Genomic DNA, 6,000 nt, shown 5'->3' with positions numbered 1-6,000 from the left:
TGAGGGACTCATATGCAACTATTACAGAAGGTTTAAACGCTCACTGATGCTCCAGAAGGAAAAACCATGCATTAAGAGCCGGGGTGTGAAAACTTTTTGAATTTGAAGATCAAGGTAAATTTAACTCATTTTGTCTTCTGGGAAACATGTAAGTATCTTCTGTAGCCTCTGAAGGGCAGTACTAAATGAAATAAATATGATATTTGGGCAAAATAAGAAAAATGTACACATCTCCATTCTGTTCAAAAGTTTTCACCCCCCGGCTCTTAATAAAAATTATTAACATTTTGCAGATTCTGAAAGGGGGATGTAAACTTTTGACCTCAACTGTATAAATAATGACAGACTGAGCACTAAACCGTAAGATATTGTATGACTGGGACATTGGACTAGACCAGCAGTTCTCAAATCTCTCCATGAAGTACCCCCAGCACTGCACATTTTGTATGTCTCCCTATATGTGACACACCCACTTCAGGTCTTGCAGTCTCCACTAATGAGCTGATGAGTTGAATCAGGTGTGATAGATGAGGGAGACATACAAAATGTATAGGTCTGGGGGTACTCCAGGACAGGTTTGAGAACCACTAGACTAGACTAAACTAAACTAGCTTAAATTAAAATATAATAATAATAATACATACATAGACCATTTTTAACTTCTGATACTTAAGGACATAAAAAGTTTAAATTTATATATCCATTTTTTTTAAAGAATGACTAATGTCAATGTGTACCTTGCATTTGGGAAATATCCGTACGAACTATAGAGGAAGCAGGAGGAAAAAAACACAAGTACGTGTAGATGCAGCAGGAATGAAAGACCATCATTCACAGTTTATAACCAAAGTCTACCATGAACATTGACCATAAAATGCAGTTTTTCTCTGTAAGAAATGGAGCTCAGAATAGATGCTAGAAAATTGCATTCACTGAACGAATGTGGAAATTTTTAAAAAGGAGCACTCGAGATGAGAGCAGGTCAGGATGACTTCAACTAAGTGCAGCCTGCTGATGATCTCAAGGCCATGCAATTAAAGGTAAAGCAGTGAATATCGAACAGAAACGTGATACTATTGAGGAGCTGACAGGTTTGTGAATGTCAATGTAACTAGTGTTCTTCCACACAATCTGAATGTGGTGAAGAAGCCCTTTGGGACCATTACTCAACTCTATGTCAATGAGAAAAGACTGCCGTGTGGCCATCTCACCCGTATTGTGAGCATAATTTTCAAATTCTCCTTTAAGAAGAGGGTAATATCTCTAAAGAAAGCTAGTTAGCCTTTCCTGCCCTTTCTATCTTCTGAATGGCCCCATAAAGACACACACACACACATCATGGCACGCAGCCTCAATTATTCCCTTGAAATACTTACACTAGTTCCACTGTTAAAATCAAGTAAGTTAAGGTTGATGTTTGCTCATTAACTAAAGTTAAATGTTGTTGGTAACTAATTTGAGAGACTAGATTTGCATTAAGTTAATTCTGATGTTAGAATGTGTTGCTAACAGTGTTGTGTGGCATTCTGAATGTCTTTTCTGAAAATTAAAAAAAAAGAAAAAGTTTAAAAGGTCTCTAAGTTTGAAGGTTTTTTAGGCTTTACGGAAAGACGGACATATCTGTTCAAGAAGTCACCAATAGAGAGATCTGTATTTAATTTAGATCCTCTACCATTTAAAAGTTTGGGGTTGGAAAAATTTCTTAACATTTTTGACATTTCAGTTTTCAATTTCATTGTAGTTGTACAACGACAATAAAGACATCAAGAAGTACTTTATGCTCCAAATATGCATTTATTTGATAAAAATAAAGTAATTTATTCATCACAATTTAAAAGAACCATTTTCTACTTGAACTTAATTTATCCCTGTGATGCAAAGCTGAATTTTCAGCATCATTACTCCAGTCCTCAGTGTCACATGATCTTCAGAAATCACTCTAATATACTGATATGATGATCAAGAAACATTGCTTATTATCGACAATGTTAAAAAGAGATGTGCTGCTTAATACTTTTCTGGAATCCATGATACAATTTTTCAGTGCAATCAATAGAAAGTTCAATAGAACAGCTTTTTGTTGAATTTTTTTTTTTTTGTAACATTACATATTACTGTTTTTACTCTCATTAATTATAACTACGGTGGCCGAGAGAGCTCAACGCGCTGCAACTTCAGAAAACACATGCAAATAGACAAAACACCAGCAAATCAAGAAAACATCTTCATCATTTTGACAACACATGCGCTGCAAATGCTCACAACACATGCAAATTAATAAACGCTGCAAATGCTCACAACACATGCAAATTAATAAACGCTGCAAATGCTCACAACACATGCAAATGAAGAAACGCTGCAAATCCTCACAACACATGCAAATTGAGAAACACTGCAAATGCTCACAACACATGCAAATTGAGAAACGCTGCAAATCCTCACAACACATGCAAATTGAGAAACGCTGCAAATCCTCACAACACATGCAAATTGAGAAACGCTGCAAATCCTCACAACACATGCAAATTGAGAAACGCTGCAAATGCTCACAACACATGCAAATTGAGAAACGCTGCAAATGCTCACAACACATGCAAATTGAGAAACGCTGCAAATGCTCACAACACATGCAAATTGAGAAACGCTGCAAATGCTCACAACACATGCAAATTAAGAAACGCTGCAAATCCTCACAACACATGCAAATTGAGAAACGCTGCAAATGCTCACAACACATGCAAATGAAGAAACGCTGCAAATCCTCACAACACATGCAAATTAAGAACAAAAAAACACTCACCTTTCAGTTCACCAACAACTCGATCAATAGCCACTGCACAATAAGCAAATCCCAGCTGGTCTGTCACTTTTTTTGGGTCCCCTTGAAACATTTCCATTGTGGTCCATGCAGCACGTTTTTGTGAGGATTTGCAGCGTTTCTTAATTTGCATGTGTTGTGAGGATTTGCAGTGTTTCTCAATTTGCATGTGTTGTGAGGATTTGCAGCGTTTCTTCATTTGCATGTGTTGTGAGGATTTGCAGCGTTTATTAATTTGCATGTGTTGTGAGCATTTGCAGCGCATGTGTTGTCAAAATGATGAAGATGTTTTCTTGATTTGCTGGTGTTTTGTCTATTTGCATGTGTTTTCTGAAGTTGCAGCGCGTTGAGCTCTCTCGGCCACCGTATATAACACTTTTTTGATCAATTTAATGCCTCCTTGCTGAATAAAAATATACATTTCTTAAAAAAAAAAAAAAATGCTGCAAACTTCGTATCTGCACTAGAGAACCGTTCTCGCCCAACACATACATCTCAGCGGGCAGAAACATATTTGACACAGGAGCTGATAGGAGAGGTTGACATGAAGGTTTAATTGAGGCCAAAAATTGTTTTTGACTGGACATATGAGAGCTTCTAACCAATCTCACATAGAGGCTGGTAAAATGATTGAAAAAAACCATACAGTGTTTCCAGGATGAGTTTACAATGTTTTCTGACAAAACATTGATTTATTTTGACAACCAATATACCAAATAACAGCTTTAACACTTCAGAACTGAAAATTGTTTTGTGCTCAAATTGTTATAAGCTATAAAGAGTCCACATTCATATATATCAGGCCATTCAAGTATTCTGGTCACTAAATACACTTTTTGCATTATCTTTCCACAAAGACAGCAAGAGGCTACATAACACAACCTCAGCAAAAGATATAATCAACCCAATTAATAAGATCAGCACAAACAGAGGTTAAACAGAAAGGTTAAACGCTCCTTTAGAGGTGTGAACGTTACAATCAATAGATGACTTGGCAGCATGTTGAAGACACCATTCTGTACATGATATTTCAGTGGATGACCTTGACCATGCTGTAAAGTGAGAACCGAGAAACTGTGCTGGAGAGTGAACTATTCACCATCAATACAGAGGAAACCTGTCTTGTTTGCTTATTTGGGTCAAAACTATTCATATCTGACATGAGCTTGAGGCTGTTGGTTTGACCCTTCTGTCGGACAACATCAATCCAAATGTTTCCGCTGAAGCTGCACCAGCCCAGATGGAGGCCCTCGAGAGGGATGGGGAATCCAGTGATGAGACAAACAACTGAACTGCCCACAGGTGTCATCTTGTACTTATATTTTTCTGTTGCAATTAACAATGATTTGAACTTGGAGAAATTCACAGACTTTGTTCCCAAACCTACTAAGCTGCCTACCTTCCCTGCATATCCCAGTCTGATGCAAAAAGTTGGCAGAAACATTGCACTGCTATCTGAGATTACTTCTTTTGGCAAAGAAATAATGCATTCAAGATGCATATCTAATCAAATGTTAACCAATATTAGTGTGAACTGTGGTTCTATGTTTAAGTCAGAAAAAAGTATTTTTTGTTAATATAGTGCTATATCATTACTTCGTATCATGCTAATGTTATTAGAATCCAGTTGCTCTTCAAAGACGACTTTGAAAGTTCTTTCAAAGTTTTTGACCAAATCTTATACTGTATGTTTAGGGAGGCAGAGGTGGCTTAATTAACAGTACAGTGCTAACTTACAGAGGTGAATGTTCTAACATCTTTCTAATGGAGGATTTGATGGCTGGCAGCATTTAACATCCATTAACGCTGACATTAGAATGACCCACACAATGAAGGTCACTGTCACAGGATGCCACCTTTCCAACAAGGCAGTAAATTATTGACTGGAAGTAGCGTTAATGTAAATAGGAAACACTTAGGAGACACAACAGTTCAGCCGGTCACATAAATAAACAGAATGTGAACTGCAGTATGCTGAAAACACAAACAAGTGCAAAAGGTTAAAAAAGAAATAAATAGCTAGGGTTTGGACTGATCTCAATCATCTCAAAGTTTTGGAAGGGTCAAAAGGTCAAGACAAATTTGAACTAAAGACAAGCTGTCTTTAAAATGTGATGCTTCAAAAACAGTTTAAGCAGTGATGCGAAAGGTCTAGAGATGTGGTTTTTAAAAGTTGAACTACTAAAGCAAGTTGCAAGTGCACCAGAGGTTAAACACAATTGTTTAGTCCATGTTCACATTAAAAAACTATGGAAAACTGTGCAGTTGAATGCAAAATAAGATGGAGGCTAGTGAAATATAAAAAGTTTTTTATAAGTTGGACTTCTTTTAACTTGAGAGCTACGTTTTTAGAGCGCCACGTCATTTAGCACAACACGCAACTCTAGCATGTTTACATGGATAAACTTAAAAAGCAGTGCTGTGGAACGCAACAAGTGAGATGCAGGGTAGTGAAATACACAAGATCTGAACACGTGCAAGTCGCTGCAAAAGATGCAAAATGTGAATGCAATGGTCAAATATATATGTTTAGTTTGTGTGGGCTGTGTGTTTGTTTTTTATTCCACACCGCTGGTCAAGTCTCAGGTTGTACAATGTTTTGCTTTAAATAATGTGTGAGACATTAGCAGTGGAATATGGAGAGCCAAATGTCTCATTCTGTTTCAAATTTTAATGTATGATTTTCGAATTGCTGCTAGGCATTAAATAAATGCCATAAATGTATTTAGCTAACACTTTTAGAACACTTGAGCATACTAGTGTATGAAAGATGGGTTTAAGTGTACTTCAAGTGGTAACTAAATACATTTTTAATACAGAGATAGTATGTTAAAAGCACATTTTAGTTCATATTCATGGTATCTCAAAATAGCACAGTTCTGTACACATTTTTATTAAGTACAAAATTAGTGTGTGAAAATAGAGCACTTTAAGTACATTATGGAAGTGCTCATTTTTTTCCACCTGGGTACTTACCCTCATTTTGAAGAATGTTAGTAACCAAACAGTTGTTGGTCCCAATTGACCTCCATAGTATGGGGAAAAACAAGTCAATGGCTACTGTCAACTGTTTCGTCACCCACATTCTTCAAATTTTTTTCTTTTATGTTAAATCACTGGTCTCAAACTCAATTCCTGGAGGGCCACAGCTCTGCACAGTTTAGCTCCAACCCTAATCAAAC

This window comes from Barbus barbus (assembly GCF_936440315.1).
Source record: "Barbus barbus genome assembly, chromosome: 3".
Classification (NCBI taxonomy): Eukaryota; Metazoa; Chordata; class Actinopteri; order Cypriniformes; family Cyprinidae; genus Barbus; species Barbus barbus.
The sequence above is the reverse complement of the archived record's forward strand: the minus strand, read 5'-3'. Positions refer to the sequence as shown.